This window comes from Schistocerca serialis, chromosome 1 (genome assembly GCF_023864345.2).
Source record: "Schistocerca serialis cubense isolate TAMUIC-IGC-003099 chromosome 1, iqSchSeri2.2, whole genome shotgun sequence".
Taxonomy (NCBI): domain Eukaryota; kingdom Metazoa; phylum Arthropoda; class Insecta; order Orthoptera; family Acrididae; genus Schistocerca; species Schistocerca serialis.
This window is the reverse complement of record NC_064638.1, coordinates 534096866-534113898: the sequence shown is the minus strand read 5'-3', so window position 1 is coordinate 534113898 and position 17033 is coordinate 534096866. Positions and strand designations below refer to the sequence as shown.

Below are 17033 nucleotides of genomic sequence, written 5' to 3'. Positions count from 1 at the left end.
GAAAGATTGTGTTTTCAGGAGGGGTAAGCGAAATATACCATAGTTTAAGTATAGATGTACAAACCCACAGTGTATCATGCCTGTGTTTTTTGTAGTCCATTAAAATGTATAACTAAACATATAATTATCAAATTAGTATAGACCTTCCACAAACAAACAGTAAACTACTGTTGTGATGCAACAAACTGGGGAAAGAGGAGTGGGGAGGTCGGGGGGGGGGGGGGGGGAGGACCTTATAGGAGGTATGGATGAGTAGGAAGTACTGCTGCCATTTTTATACTGCGCTGGTAAATTGCCTCAGAACCCATTTGCTAGTTTGTTTGGCTGAAGCTTGGTAAAGGCTATATGGGGAAGCGACAGAAAAATCAGAGATGACCTAGTTCAGAATTTTTCTCTAAAGGTTCGTACTGAAACCACCACTGCACCATGTAATCGAAATAATATCCTGTGAGCAGCAGGACAACAAACAAAGCCAAAGATACATGCAGAGGTTACTCAAAGTACAATATTCCCCATTGAGGTTGATAATGTTAAAAATCTGGTTACTAGAGTCCCAAGAAATTATTCCTGGGTATTTTTGGGAATTATATTACGACTAATACACCATCTACACCCAGATTTCCGAAATGGACATATGCCTCCACTTGCCGACCCCCTTTTCCTCTTTGTTCTGGTACCTATGATCAGTCCGTGGGTGTCTCCAAAGTTTCTGTTGTTTGCGTAGGCGTAGTGTTGTTGTAGAATAATGTGCATGTATTTTGTTACATTTTACGTTGACGCAATTGGGGAATTTAACACTGGACTGATTAGCAAATCAGAGCAATGCTATCTCTATGTAGTTCCTTTCATACATGGTGAACGATGTTCTCCCCTTGGCTGCCTCTGTGATCACTGCACTGTGTGTCTTCAGCTTCTACTGTATGTCTCTGTTTCCTCCTCTCTGATTGTCTTGTTATGATAGAGAGAGTTTCTGTTCTTTTTAACAATATGCCAGATTCTCCTGCTATCAGATCTCCGGTTGACCCTGCAGTGAAGTGTCCTCCATCGTTCCTTTCTTCCTGTTTCCTGATATATTCAATTTCTGAAATTAAGTTTTCTGTTGTTTTGTACGTGGCAAACGTATTTAGATTTTGTATGTGCCCGTTTTGGAGTGTTCCTTCTTTCTGTGTTGAGAACTTGATTGTTGTTGAATTAGCAACTCTCTCGTAGTATGTACGTTTTGTGTTATTGTGTGGAAGAAGGTGAGACACAACGAGTAACCTTAATAGTGTTACGCATTCATTTCACCATCTCTCAAAATTAATGGCACTCCTAGTAATTAACTAATTCCTACCAGAGTTTCATGGTATAAAATACGAGTATACGCATTCAATTCAAGTGTGACGCACTTTACTCTGTACGCCACAAACATAACTAACTGATGAATCTCCACATCTAACAAGACCGTGTCGGGCTGTGTCTTATTCAAAGACGTGTTAAACAGAAATGAGAATACTAAACCAGGGCTAAGGTACTAAGAATAACATTTGGTAAGTTACATGTCTTCTTGATGCCAGTATAGGCTGCCTCATTCCAATGAAGCTGAAATACTAAACACCTTTTTCCAAAGCTGATTCACAGAGGAAGACCGCACTGCAGTTCCTTCTCTAAATCCTCGCACAAACGAAAAAAATGGCTGACATCGAAATAAGTGTCCAACGAATAGAAAAGCAATTGAAATCACTCAACGGAAAAGTCCACTGGACCTGACCGGATATCAATTCGATTCTACACAGAGTACGCGATAGAACTTGCCCCCCTTCTAACAGCCGTGTACCGCAAGTCTCTTGCGGAAAGGATGGTTCCAAATGATTGGAAAAGAGCACAGGTAGTCCCAGTCTTCAAGAAGGGTCGTCGAGCAGATGCGCAAAACTATAGACCTATATCTCTAACGTCGATCTGTTGTAGAATTTTAGAACATGTTTTTTGCTCGCGTATCATGTCGTTTCTGGAGACCCAGAATCGACTCTGTAGAAATCAACATGGATTCCGGAAGCAGCGATCGCGTGAGACCTAACTCGCTTTATTCGTTCATGAGACCCAGAAAATATTAGATACAGGCTCCCAGGTAGATGCCATTTTCCTTGTCTTTCGGAAGGCGTTCGATACAGTTCCACACTGTCGCCTGATAAACAAAGTAAGAACCCACGGAATATAAGACCAGCTGTGTGGCTGGATTGAAGAGTTTTTAGCAAACAGAACACAGCATGTTGTTCTCAATGAAGAGACGTCTACAGACGTTAAAGTAACCTCTGGCGTGCCACTGGGGGTGGTATGGGACCATTGCTTTTCACAATATGTATAAATGACCTAGTAGATAGTGTCGGAAGTTTCATGCGGCTTTTCGCGGATGATGCTTTAGTATATAGAGAAGTTGCAGCATTAGAAAATTGTAGCGAAATGCAGGAAGATCTGCAGCGGATAGGCACTTGGCGCAGGGAGTGGCAACTGACCCTTAACATAGACAAATGTAATGTATTGCGAATACATAAAAGAAGGATCCTTTATTGTATGATTATATGATAGCGGAACAAACACTGGTAGCAGTTACTTCTGTAAAATATCTGGGCGTATGCGTGCGGAACGATTTGAAGTGGGATGATCATATAAAATTAATTATTGGTAAGGCGGGTACCAGGTTGAGATTCATTGGGAGAGTCCTTATGAAATGTAGTCCATCAACAAATGAGGTGGCTTACAAAACACTCGTTCGACCTATACTTGAGTATTGCTCATCAGTGTGGGATCCGTACCAGGTCGGGTTGACAGAGGGGATAGAGAAGATCCAAAGAAGAGCGCCGCGTTTCGTCACAGGGTTATTTGGTAAGTGTGATAGCGTTACGGAGATGTTTAGTAAACTCAAGTGGCAGACTCTGCAAGAGAGGCGCTCTGCATCGTGGTGTAGCTTGCTGTCCAGGGTTCGAGAGGGTGCCTTTCTGGGTGAGGTATCAAATATATTGCTTCCCCCTAATTATACCTCCCGTGGAGGTCACGAATGTGAAATTAGAGAGATCGCGCACGGAGCCTTTTCGGCAGTCGTTCTTCCCGCGAACCAAACGCGACTGGAACAGGAAAGGGAGGTAATGACAGTGGCACGTAAAGTGCCCTCCGCCACACGCCGTTGGGTGGCTTGCGGAGTATAAATGTAGATGTAGATGTAGATGCAGTGAAAGGTGTCCATATATTCTGTTCTGCAACTGACAATCAACGACCATATCTCACGGCAATTGCCACCTCGCCTTCAAGTCGCTCCTTAGCTGTCTCTAATGTGCTGAATGCATCTCATTTGGTTCCTACAACTAAGGAAACTTCTTTCTAACGTCGGGAATCTATCCCAGAGCTTCCGAGTGACAGTTCGCCCACCACTCTGATATGGAGACAACTGTTTTATTTCCTTAGATATCACACACCAAGAAATTAGAATACTTTATAATGTTGGCAATAGTGCTATTTTAAATCTGATCTATTGATGGCTGTTTGACCTTATGCATAATGCATAGGGCTTCCCATCTTTCTCATTTTGTATGCCATCAGTATTTACAGACGACTACAAACCCTGCGAAATACAAGTACTTATCTATAGACATTGTTCAGCAATTCGAAGCCGATAAGGACAGAAGGACATCGCTAATTGTCACGTGATAATAAGAACGCTAATGTTTCTAAACTTTCTCTAGTTGAGACCCTGGAGCTTGACACCAATTATTAATCCACGAAGGCCGCTCCATATTTATATCATGCTACATGACCTTGTTGTATCTCTATAAGTACATCTATTCCGCAAGCCAACGTACGGAGCGTGATCTGTGTTTCGCGAAAAATAGATAATTTTTCCTGTAGCTATCCGCATTTGTACCAACGGCCTTGCCGCAATAATAACACCAGTTCCCATCAGATCACCAGGCTGGGCTAGCACTTGTATGGGTATCCATCCGGTCTGCAGAGTGCTGTTGGCAAGCGGTGTGCTCTCAGCCCTTGCGTGGGAAACTGCGGAGCTATATGATTGAGAAGTTGTGGCTGCGGTCTCGTAAACTGACCTACGGCCGGGAGAGCGCTGTGCTGACCACATGCCCCTCCATATCTGCATGCAGTGTAGCCTGTGGGCTGATGATGACACGGCGGCCGGTAGGTCCCGTTGGGTCTTCATGGCCTGTTCGGTCGGAGTTTAGTTTCTCCCTTATCTGCGAGGTTTGTGTCCGCGAAGCATTTATGTAATACTCTCTTGTTGATCTGGTCTATCAGTAACAAATCTACTGGCTCGCTTCTGAATTGCTTTCATGTCTTTCTTTAGTTCGATTTGGTGGGAATCCCAACACTTGAACAGTATTCGAGAGTTGGCCGCACTAGTATTCTAAACGCTGTCTCCTCGTAGATGAGCTACACTTTCCTAAAATTCTCACAAGAAGCCAAGTAGATCATTCGACTAATCTGTTATCATCGCTACGTGTTCATTCCATTTCATATTACCTTGCAACGTTACGCCTACATATTTATTCGACGTTACTGTGTCATGCAGCACAGTACTGGTGCAGTATTCGAATATCACACGATTTTTCGTCCTACTCATCTCCATTAAATTACGTTTCCCACATTTGGGGTGAGCAGCCATTCATCACACCAAACAGAAATTGCATACAGGTCATCCTGTGTCATTCTAGGGGATTACGTATGGTAAAAATGGTAAAAAAATGACATTTCTGATTATTACGTTTTAATAATATTTGATATGACCTGAATAATTTGATACTTCATTTGTCGATTAATTCCAATTGGAAGTGTACTTTTTATCATTTAAAAGTTAATAGTGCAAGTGTAAAAATATCCGGTCTTTCTGCATTGACATGCTGTCTCTGGAACTATTCATTCTCTAAAGTTATAGTTTTCAGCTATTTATTCCTTGAATTCATGTTAAATGGTTGGATGCACTGTGTAAACAGAAATGGCAGTATTGCGCATGCATCTTGTGGATTTACTTTGTGGGTGTAGCTGTAAACATAGTGGTTTGGTGTACTATTACACGTTCTTATACCTCTTCTCAACATGACTAAAGGAAAGAGTTCTTTTAAGTATAGACGTTTCCATGGAAATCAGCATACGTCTGTATCTGATTCCAGAGCCTATTCTGAAATAGATGTTTCACAGGCAAACAAAAAGGACACGCCTATTAGTGCTTCGAGGAGAAAACTTGGAAACCATGAGGATTTATTTGTTGTCAAAAGAGATCATGTAAATAGTTTAGGTTATGTTTTATTAGATTTGAGTGCAATAGGACAAGTTTTACAAGATGCTGTATCATGTAAGGGTTTTGGTGGAGAAATTAACATCTTTGGGGACACATCTGCAAAGACTGGACTAGCTATCAAAACTGTTGTACAGTGCAAAGTTTGCAGGCTCTCTATGTCATTTTGGACTTCTCAAAAGTGCAAGAATGACTTGTCTAAGAGCAATGTTAGATTCTTATATGAAATGAGATGCATAGGTAAAGGATTGACTGCAGCTCAAGTATTATATGCAACAGTGAACATGTGAAACCCACCAACCAGGTCAAGTAAGTACACAGAAGTAATTGGTGAATGTGTCAAAACAGTTGCTCTTGCTTCTATGAAAGCCGCTGCTAAAGAAGCAGCAGAATTATATAACATGACACTTATTTGTGGTAGTCGATAGCACATCTCAGAAGAGAGGCCACACATCTAGAAATGCAGCTGCAACTGTCACTACTGTAGTCAAAGGTAAAATTTTAGACATCGTAGTATTAAATAATTGCTGCCATCAGTGAAAATTAGTTGACAAGGAAACAAGTGGAAGACATAAAATAAATTGTGCGAAGAATTATGAAGGAACTAGTGTGGGTATGGCGGCTGCTACAGTTGTTTCTATGTTCAGACGCTCACAGTATTAAGGAGGTGTGTGTTACACTGAGTACTTGGGGGATGGTGATTCGAAGGCCTTCAAATCAGTCGTGGAAAGCCACCCTTATGGTGAAAAGCATATTTTGAAGATTGAATGTATGGGCCACGTTCGAAAACTGATGGTAATACCCATTCGACAATAGAAGCAGACAAAAGGAAAAGAGAAGTTATCAGATGGAAAGACTCTAAATGCTAAAGGAAGACTTACAGACAAAGACATTGATGAACTCCAACAATATTATGAAATTTCAATAAGGAACAACACACATGACATTTAAGGAATGGAATGAGCAATATGGGCTACATTCTTCCACAAATCATCCACTGATGATACACCCATACTTGGTATTTGCCCACCTCGTGCTGATTTATGGCGCAACTACCGCAAAGCCCTGGCAGCTGCTACAGAAGAACGATTTAGGCACAAATAACAACATACCATCTGCAGTGATAGAGGTAATTAAGCCAATATATAGAGAGTTAGCTCATCCTGATCTTCTTTCCAAATGTCCTCATGGTCGAACGCAAAACCCGAATGCAGTGACAGTAACACCAATTCACGTAGACTGATACACCAACAAACTCTGTTAACATCATTCACTGTATGATCACGATCACGGTCAAACAAGATGTCTTATGTGACACTCTGCCAATCTTCACGTCTACCCTACGACACAGTTCCTTACAAAATCGCACACACATGCCACTGCACTACCATTATTTAAGCCAGCATTGTAAGGTCTCATGGCAGTCTGGTAGCAGTTTTATGACACTTCCAACGTTCCAAGTCTGCCACTGTGATCTTTTTAACGAAGGGAGGGGGGGAGGGGGGGGGCTTGATTTATATTTCGCCCCGTGAGTTTCATTTGATTATGTGTCACCGTTATGAAGTAAAATCCAGCAACGTTCCAACCATCGTTGTACACATCAGGTCGATTTCTTATGACGTGCTTCTATCTGGATACCAAGGCTAGAATTTTGTATAAGTGTAACAGAGTGTCACAATGCAGCGCTTCTGATATACATACTCTTCTACGTCCTTTCCTTTGTCTAACTGAGAATTTATTACACAGGGTACACCCGAAATGCAACAGCAAATTTGGTGGGATTGTAGAGAGTGTCTTGACCAACAAATCGGGAACGGGAAACCGCTCCCAGAAGTTTCATCCAACGATGCTACAAAGGGTCCAAGTTATAGACTCCGGCGCCTGCTACCAGGCGACCCCTTCGGCAGCAACCGTGACTTTGTACGCTGACAGACCTAGGCGGAATGTCTCGCAGTGTACGTGAACAAACCAAAGGGGATGAGACGTCGTAGTTGGGAGCTCCAGTGCTAGGCGCGTTGTAGGGCCCCTTAGGGACAAGGCTGCCAAGGAGGGGAAGAATGCCAAGTGCACTCCGTGGAGTTCATTCCAGACGTGGAACGGGTCCTTCCGGATACCATGAAGACCACAGGGTGCAGGCAACTGCAGATGGTGGCTCTCGGCGGTACCAATGATGTGTGTCACTTTGGATCGGAAGAGATTCTCTCTGGTCTCGAGCGACTAACAGAGGTGGTAAAGGGCACGAGTCTGCTTGCGAGAGCTCTCCTATATAGCATAGTCGACAGGATCCATTGCGGTCCTCTGGTACTGTGCCGCATAGAGGATCTGAGTCAGAGGGTCAGACGGTTTTGCGACCGTGTAGGCTGCAGATTCCTCGAAATGCACCATGGGGTAGTTGGGTTTCGGATTGCGCTAATTATATCAGGAGTCCACTACACGCGGGAGGCTGTGTGGCGTGGACTGGGCGGATTTTTAAGGGCTTAAGTCTTAAAGGGTGCAGATCGAACACAGGACGAACGCAGATCCAGGAACCATCGGTATAACTGTTGTAAACTGTCGTAGTTGTGTTGGAAAAGTACCAGAGCTCCAACTGTAAATAGAAAGCACTGATGCTGAAATCGTTATAGGAACTGAAAGTTTGCAAAAGGCGGAGATAAGCGCAGCCGAAATTATTGCGGAAGAGCTAACGGTGTTCAGAAAGGATAGGCTAAACACACTAGGCGGTGTCATGTTTGTGGAGTAATGAAATCTAATCACGAAGATGTTGTTCGACTTTCTGCTAATGATGGAACTGGTCGTAATGTGTTTCGAGCCACTACGAGCATTAATTGATTTTTATTCACTTTGTCTTGTTTGCGTTTCGATTGTGCTACTGCAAGAGATGCTAGGAAGGCTGATGACAGACTTGCAGCTATTAGAGATGTCTGGTAACTCTTTATAGACAAATGTCAAACGTGTTATACTCCAGGAGGGAACGGGACAAACGATGAAATGTTCGTAACCTTTCGTGGTAGGTGCAAATTCCGCATGTATATGCCTAAGAAGCCAGCCAAACACGGCCTCAAAACTATGTGCCTTTGTGATTCACGAACATTCTATTTATGCATACATTTGTCTGCACAGGCAAAGGGGCAAGTAGGAATATACTATCAATTCCAAGCCGGCCGGGTAGCCCCTGTGGTTCTAGGCGCTACAGTCTGGAGCCGAGCGCCCGCTACGGTCGCAAGTTCGAATCCTGCCTCGGGCATGGATGTGTGTGATGTCCTTGAGTTAGTTAGATTTAATTAGTTCTAAGTTCTAGGCGACTGATGACCTCAGAAGTTAAGTCGCATAGTGCTCAGATTCTTTTGAACCATTTTGAACCATCAATTCCAACACAGGATGTTTTGAAATTAGTAACACCAATTGAGGGAAGCAACAGAAATGTGACAGTAGACAATAGGTTCATTTCACTTGAAATGTGTGATCAACTGGAAGCCAAAAAATTTACTGTCTTAGGCACTGTAAAGCCAAAAAAAACCGCAGATTTCAGAAGAGTTCAAACCAAACAGAATGCGCCCGTTAGAATCTGCATTATTTGAGGATAACGAAGGAAAGACAATTTGTTCTTATCTTCCTCGGAAAGGTAGTGCTGTTTTGTTGCTTTCATCTATGCACCTCGATCAGAAAATTAGTACTCAAAAGAGAAAAACTGAAATGATCATTGGCTACAATGCCACCAAAGGAGAAGTGGACGCACTGGACCAAATGTGCGTCAACTATTTGGTGTCACAGCGAAGGCGCGGATGGCCAATGTCTGCATTTTAAACATAGTAGGAGTAAATGCTGCTGTTTTACTACAGTGCACCAAACAACTTGATCAAACCGATGATTTAAAAAGAAGAAAATTACTGAAGACGCTTGGAATGGATTCAGTAAAACCCCATATACAACGTCGACATGTCCTACCTCTTTCTCGTGAACTGTGAGCCATTGTTGTTAAACTTGGCGGTACTACTCTTGCCTCAACATCTTCAGAGACAGAACCTATGGGGAAAGCAAGGTGCTACATGTGTGCAAGAAATGCGGACAAGAAACCAAAATAGTGTGTGGAAAATGCTCAAAACATGTTTGTCTCCATCACACATTTTCAGTTTGTGAAAATTGTTTGTAATCATATCTGAAATAAATAAAAATGTTTAGTATATTCAGTGATAAAAGTGCTGTTCAAAATAAAATTTCTGTACATTACAATGCCGTTTAACTTATTGGGATACTCCGAGAACCCACTAGAGTATTAGCGTATTAGCATTTCACTAGAGTAGGTAAGGGTTAAACATAACAGGACAGAAGTGATGACACTTTCTGCAGGACCTGACCATCATTTTGCGGGACAATGCTCAAGCACGTACACTGCAAGCTGTTACTGATTTGTTTGACTGATGGGGCTGCTAAGTGCTTTATCACCTACTGCACTCCCCTGACTTAAGCCGTCGTGAGCTCAACTCGATTTCTAAACTGAAAGAAGCACTTCACGGCATTCGCTTCAGAGCTGCTACAAATTCGTCGGGCAATGGACCGCACCACTCGAACTGTCAACACAGCTGGCACTGCTAAGAATATCCTACGATTTCCACATCGCTAGCAACGTGTTATACACAATGATAATGACTGTTCTGAAGGTCAGTAAAACTTTGAAACACGTATCTATTTCGTACGAGCTGTATATAAATAGTTGCCGCTATTAATGATCCAACCCTTGTATTTCACCAACCACGGCGTTCTTTCAGACGACAGACTTAGCGGCGGAATTCTGATTCTGTTAAATGCACAAACCTCCGCTCTCTCGTCGCTAATTGTCTTTGTCTCCTTTTAATAACTGTGGCTCTCCAGTGACGGATTTCCAGCCTATACTTGGCTGACAAAATTTGGCTGGTTTCCACCTGCAAAAAATATTCAAATGTGTGTGAATTCCTAAGGGACCAAACTGCTGAGATTATCGGTCCCTAGACTTACACACTAGTTAAGAACAACGCACACAGCCATGCGCAAGGGAGGACTCCTACCTCCGGGGGGAGGGGCCGCGCAGTCCGTGTCATGGCGCTTCCAACCGTGCGGTCCTAACATAAAAAGAAGTGACATCGTCACGTAGAAGTAAAACATTTGTGTTATAAGAATTAATTAGAAATTAACCTGTAATATAAATCAAGAGTAGTATTTTAGAGCGTCATGTGTTTTGGAATAATGCCTATTTCTTATGTTTCAGCACACAGCCTTGAGGTCAACGATTCGCCAGATTTGACAGCAGGTGAGGGTTTCAGCAAATTACGCATCTGATCGTCGTTCAGAGTGCACGTCAAACTGTATCTGCCCTCTGACTGAATGGGTAAGCAGTCCAGAGGTCAGACACTAGTAAGAGCATTTAGCCTCTGTCCAATAACAGAACGCCTTGACACCTTGTAAAGGATTGTGGTGTTTAGACCAAAATTTCGGCTGGGACGGCTTTGCTTTTTTTTTTTAGTTTCAGCATACGGGAGAATTTTTTTTTTATTTTAATCATGGGAATCAATAACTACGAGTAGAAAATAATGCGAACGCGATACAAATACAGTAAAACCTAGGCAAGTTCCCTTTTAAAAAAAGGAAAAAAATGTCCGCTGTGAGGCTGAGAAATCACCGGCTGATTGGCGGCGGGCGAAACAACGCTAGCAGCTACGGTGGGCGCGGTTTTGAACAACGTATGTCCGCGCATGTCGGCCGCTAATCACAGCAACCCCCGTATATATTCCATTATATTCTTTTTCTTTTGTTTAACGTCGGATTCATCCGTCATCTACCTCGGGTAAAACGGAGGCATAGATAGCCGGAGTTCGGACGACCGTGATTTTAATGTGCTGCTGATACCAACTGCGGCGTAACTGTTTACACTGAAAGATTTCCATTATTGTAGGTTATTGTTAGTATTCAGTAAAATTAAGCGTGCTAGACAAAAAATTATTCACCCGTATGCGACGTCACACAAGTTCCATGTAACGCATCTATCCCTGGTAGCGCCTTCGCGGAGAAAGAAGTGTACACTGCATTCTCATCATGAAGATGTAGACGAAAGGTAATACTTAGTACCCAACAGGGGAGAAATAAACATTCCGGCTCACGCCCACAATAGTTTGAATGGGGTGAAGCCATTGTATGGAAACGCCGTCAAAAAATCACAGAACTGCCTCCAGACTGAATTAAGTCATTCATATGATCGTTGATTCACTCGATGTCCTGTGTCATTTGAAAAGAGGAAGAATCTCGGCTCCTCTACGCCTTCAAACAGATACTGTTAATACCTATATAGTTTGGCCCACTAAAAAACGTGAAGATTTATACGCGGCTATAAGGAATGGCTATTGCGAAGAACTGGTCCATTGCAAGCACTGTTCATTCGGAAACTTATTGTGATAGACGTGTATTTACTGCCAGCAGCAATTCTTGTTGGGTTTGAAACCGATTGTCGCTGGCAAGGCATGACACTCGTCTACCTTAGACTCTGTTTACATCTATTATCGCTCCGTGTCTCATTCCTGTGAGAGGAGCACCATCACTCGTAGACACGCTGAAGATTTCGCTTCTTTATTCTCCAACAAATCCTGAAACTTCATTCACGGTATGGTCATGCGCATGCCCAAACTCGATGTCAACTTACGTGACACTTTACCACACTCCACGGCGACCTTAGTGCACGTGTTATGTACAAGCTACTGGCAGATAAACACCACTGCAGTGCCATTAAGTACAGGATGATAATTATTGAGCTGTAAGAAAAAACATAAATTAGTTACAAACTACGGCGTGCACACACTTTATTCAATATGTACGCATCACTACAGATATTCAGATTTAGGTTGTGGCATGTTCGACATGCCTGCTATCATTGGTGATAGTGAAATTCTGCATGACCCACTGAAGTGTCGGCTCAGCGATGCTGTCGATGACCTGAATGGCTGTTTTCAGCTCAGGAATAGTTTTGGGGTTATTGCTGTACACCTTGTCTTTAATATAGCCCCACAAAAAGGAGTGGCAGGTGTTCAGATACAGAAAATATGGAGACCAATCGAGGCTTATGCCAGTGGTTTCTGGATAACTCAGAGCCAGAATGCGGTCGCCAAAGTGCTCCACAGGACAACAAACAATCCCCTGCTTCGACTGAGTCGAGCTCTGTCTTGCATGAACCACATCTTGTCAAAATCGGGTTCACTTTGGAAGATGGGGATGAAACCATCTTCCAAAACCTTCACGTACTGTTGGGTAGTCACCGTGCCATCAGAGAATATCAGACCGATTAATCCGTAACTAGATATTGCAAACCACACAGTAACCCTTTGATGGTGAAGAGACTTCTTGATAGCGAAATGTGGTTTCTCAGTCTCCCAAATGCACCAGTTTTCCTTACTGACGAACCCATTCAAATGAAAGTGGGCTTCGAAGCTAAACAAAACAATACAGCGAATACTAATTCGCGACATTCCCCGCGGTCGACCGTGCAGTTTGAACATCATAAAGCAAATCGTTCAGAAAAATATGACGATTTCATTTCATATAGTTCAATAACTGCCACCCTGTACGTTAGTAGTGTAAAATCTCATGTCAGCTCAGTAACAGTCTTAAGCTACCTTCAGTGATCCAAATCGGCCAACGTGCTTTTTCAAGTGCTTGGCTTTTATTTTAACCGACGATCTTATTCTGAGTGCATGGTGCCGACATGAAGCAAAATCTAGCAACGATCTGGCTACCGTCACATCATAGTTACGTGGTTTGGGTGAAATTTCTGAACTGCAAACATGTTATGTAAGCATCACACCTCGTAACACCTCAACGCTCCTGATATCCACACTCTCTATGCTTGTCTCGCTGTGTGACTGAGTAATTATTATATAAATTCTTCAGTTGCGTTGCCATATTGTCCGTAATTGGCTTAAAATTCATGGGGATACTTTTTTCTGTGGCAGCAAATACATGAATTTGCGTGTTTGTCTTAACAGATGCGTTTCGCTTTATTTAGGTAAATCATCATCAGTTGCCTGCAGTTTAAGATATTTATAATTTGATTTGTTTCTAAGATTGAAAAACAGTTCCTTAACAATTTCCTGTTTTTTACTTACGGTGATTTCTACTTGGTTGCTCGCCTACATGAAGAAATAGCTTCTGTTAGCACGTCTTTGGCTTCTTTCTTCATTAGATACTAGCAACTGTGAACTAAATCTTCACTGCTTTGCAGAACTATGCATTTTTACGCTTTACACAGCACATTTTGCGCACATCACTGTAAACTATTTGTTTTGAGCCATCATACTTCTGTATGGTTTGATGCTAATCGCCACGAATTCTTCTCCTGTGCCAACCTCTCCATCACAGAGTAGCTCTTACAACCAACGTCCACAATTACTTGATGGACGTATTCCGAGCCCTGCCTTCCTCTACAGTTTTTCAGTTTTCGCCCTCTAAAGATCCCTCTGGTACCATGGAAGACAATCCCTTACGTCTTAACATATGTCCTATCATCCTGTCCCTTCTCCGTGTCAGTGTTTCCCACATATTCCCTTCCTCTCCGATTCTGTGCAGGACCTCCTCATTCCTTACCTTATCAGTCAAACTAATTTTCAACATTCTTCTGTAGCATCACATCTCAAATGCTTCGACTTTCTTCGGCTCCCGTTTTCCCACAGTCCAAGTTTCACTACCATACAATTTCGTGCCCCAGACATAGATTCTCAGAAATTCTTCCTTAAATTACAGCCAATGTTTGATACTAGTGGACTTCTCTTGGCAAAGGACGCCATTTTTATCATTGCTAGTCTGCCTCTGATGTCATCCTTACTCCGTCCGTTGTTGTTCATTCTGCTATCTAGATAATAGTATTCCTTAATTTCATCTACTTCGTGACCGTCAAACCTAATGTTAAATTTCTCGCTGTTTTCATTTATGTTACTTCTCATTACTTTGGTCTTTCTTCGATTTACTCTCAATCCATTTTCTCTACTAATTAGAATGTTCATTCCATTCAGCAGATCGTGTAATTTTTCTTCACTTTCTCTGAGGATAGGAATGACATCAGCGAATTGTAATCCTTACTTTCATTTCCATCATTGCCTCTTCGATGTAAAGTTTGAACGGTAGGGATACTTTGTTCTTGATCGTTCACTCTCATTATTCCCTCTTGGCTCTTGTAGATAATGTCCATTACCCGTCTCTCCCTATAGCTCAGCTCTAGTTCTCTCAGAATTTCGAACATCTTGCACCATTTTACATTGTCGAGCGCTTTTTTTCCAGGTAGACATGTCCTATGAACGTATCATGATTATTCTTTAGTCTTGCCTTCATTATCACACGCAACGTCAGAATTGCCTCTGTGGTGCCTCTACCTTACCTAACGCCAAATTTGTCGTCTACTTACATACCCTCAATTTTATTTTTCATTCTTGTGTTTATTATTTTTGTCAGCAACTTGGATGCTTGAGCTGTTAAACTGATTGTGCGATTATTCTCGCACTTGTCGGCTCTTACAGCCCTCGGAACTATGTAGAAGGTATTTTTCCGAAAGTCAGATAGTATATCGCCAGACTCATACATTCTACACACCAACGTGAATAGTCGTTTTGTTGCCATTTCCCCCAATGACTTTAGGAATCCTCATGGAATGTTATCTGTCCCTTCTGCCGTATTTGTTCTTAAGTCCTCCAAAGCTATCTTTAATTCTGATTCTAATACTGGATCCACTATCTCTTCTGAATCGACTCCTGTTTCTTCTTGTATCATATCAGACGAATCTGCTCCATCACAGAGACCTTGAAAGTACTCTTTCCACCTATCCGCTCCCCCCAGTGTATTTAACAGTGAAATTCCCGTTGCAGTCTTAATGCTACCACCGTTGCTTTCAGTTTCATCGAAGGTTGATTTGACTTTCTTATGTTCTGATTCAGTCCTTCCGACAGTCAATTTGTTTTCCATTTCTTCACATTTTTCCTGCAGCCATTTAGTCTCAGCTTCCATGCACTTCATATTTATTTTACACCTAAAAGACTAGAATTTCTTTATTCCTTAGTTTCACTGAACATTTTTGAACTTTCATCAATCAACTGGAGTATTTCTTCTATTTGCACAGCTTCTATTCTGTTACCTATGTTTTTCTTCCCAACTTCTGTGATTGCCCTTTTTACAGATGTCCGTCCCTCTTCAACTGTACTGCCTACTCAGCTGTACCTTGTTGCCGTATGTGTAGCCTCAGAGAACTTCAACCATATCTCGTCATTCCCTAATACTTCCGTAACTAACTTGTTCGCGTATTTATTATTCCTGACTGATCTCGTAACCCTGAGTCTACTCTTCATCACCGCTCCATTGTGATCTGAGTCTATATCTGATCATGAGTATACCTTAAAATCAAGACTCTCTGTCTGCCCACGAAGCAATCTAACTAAAATCTTCCCGTTATCACCCGGGCTTTTCCAGGTATTTCTATTTCTCTTGTGGTTCTTGAACAGAGTATGCGCTGTTACTTGCTGAAATTTACCACAAAACTCGATCAGTTTTTCTCTCTTTCATTCCTTCTCTCAAGCCCATACTCTCCTGTAAACGTTTCTTCTACTCATTACCCTACAGTTCTATTCCAGTCTCCCATGACTATTAGAAATTTCGTCTCCATTTACGTGCTGCATTCGCTATTACTTGCTGATATTTACTACAGAACTCGATCAGTTTTTCTCTCTTTCATTCCTTCTCTCAAGCCAATACTCTCCTGTAACCGTTTCTTCTACTCATTCCTCTATAGTTGTATTTCAGTCTCCCATGACTATTAGAAATTTCGTCTCCATTTACGTACTGTATTCCCCTTTCCGTATCCTCACGTAGTTTCTACATCTCTTCATTTACAGCTTGCGACGTCTTCATGTATACGTGAGTATCGGTGTTGGTTTGCTGTTAGTTCTGATAAGAACTGCCCTCTCACTAAACTGTCCACAGTAACACTTACAAACAGAAAAATAAACGGAAAACAGTTGTGTACGAAAATGTGTGCTGCCCACAACGTAAGAAAATGCATAGTGATGCAAAGCAACGAAAAATTAGAGAACAAATATGAGTACCTAATGAAGAAAGAAGCCAAAGACGTGCCAGAAGACGGCATTTCGTCATGTAGGTGAGAAACCAAGCAGAAATTAACTTACAGCTATATTAAATACACCAGGTTTCTCCATAATGAATTTCACAGTTTTTCCATAAGTCTCATAGAGCTTTTTAATATTGTCTGCAGATGATATAATCGCTGATATACCTGGCTTTGAACATACTATAAATGCTCCTTCATAAGTTTCCCATACGTCATCAATCGTGCGCGTGGAACTTCAAATATTTGCATCGAAATGTCTTTAAAGAAGTACTTATCGCAATCTGAGAAATTTCTACGAATCCTTGTATTCCATAATTCATTTCACTAGCACTCTTCTCACATGTCAGACTTTTAGTTCTGAAGCTAATATTGTAGACATACATCATGAACTGCGTTCGAATCCAAAGATGCTAAAGCACTCGTGTGAGGTGAGGTGAGGCTGGGAAGTACGTTGGTTCCAGTCGTGGTTGTGGAAAAATTGTCACTTTCTGTTTTTGGATTACTAGGAATGGAGATGTGGAAGTGTAAAGTTGTGAATCACCAGTCTCTGTGAGGTCTCATGAGGCGAGGGTCTGCGGCAATGTTATAATGCTACGACTGTTGATTAGAGACGTTAAGGTACGTAGCCGA

At 42.0% G+C, this 17033-nt stretch overlaps 1 long non-coding RNA gene across 1 annotated transcript in view; it reads left to right on the top strand.

The window, feature by feature from the left end:
• LOC126457827 (uncharacterized) overlaps nt 1-17033 on the top strand; it is a 50909-nt gene that overhangs the window by 20679 nt on the left and 13197 nt on the right. The window contains exon 2 of the long non-coding RNA XR_007585531.1: nt 10521-10562. This is a non-coding gene — a long non-coding RNA (uncharacterized LOC126457827). The remainder of the gene's footprint in view (nt 1-10520; nt 10563-17033) is intronic.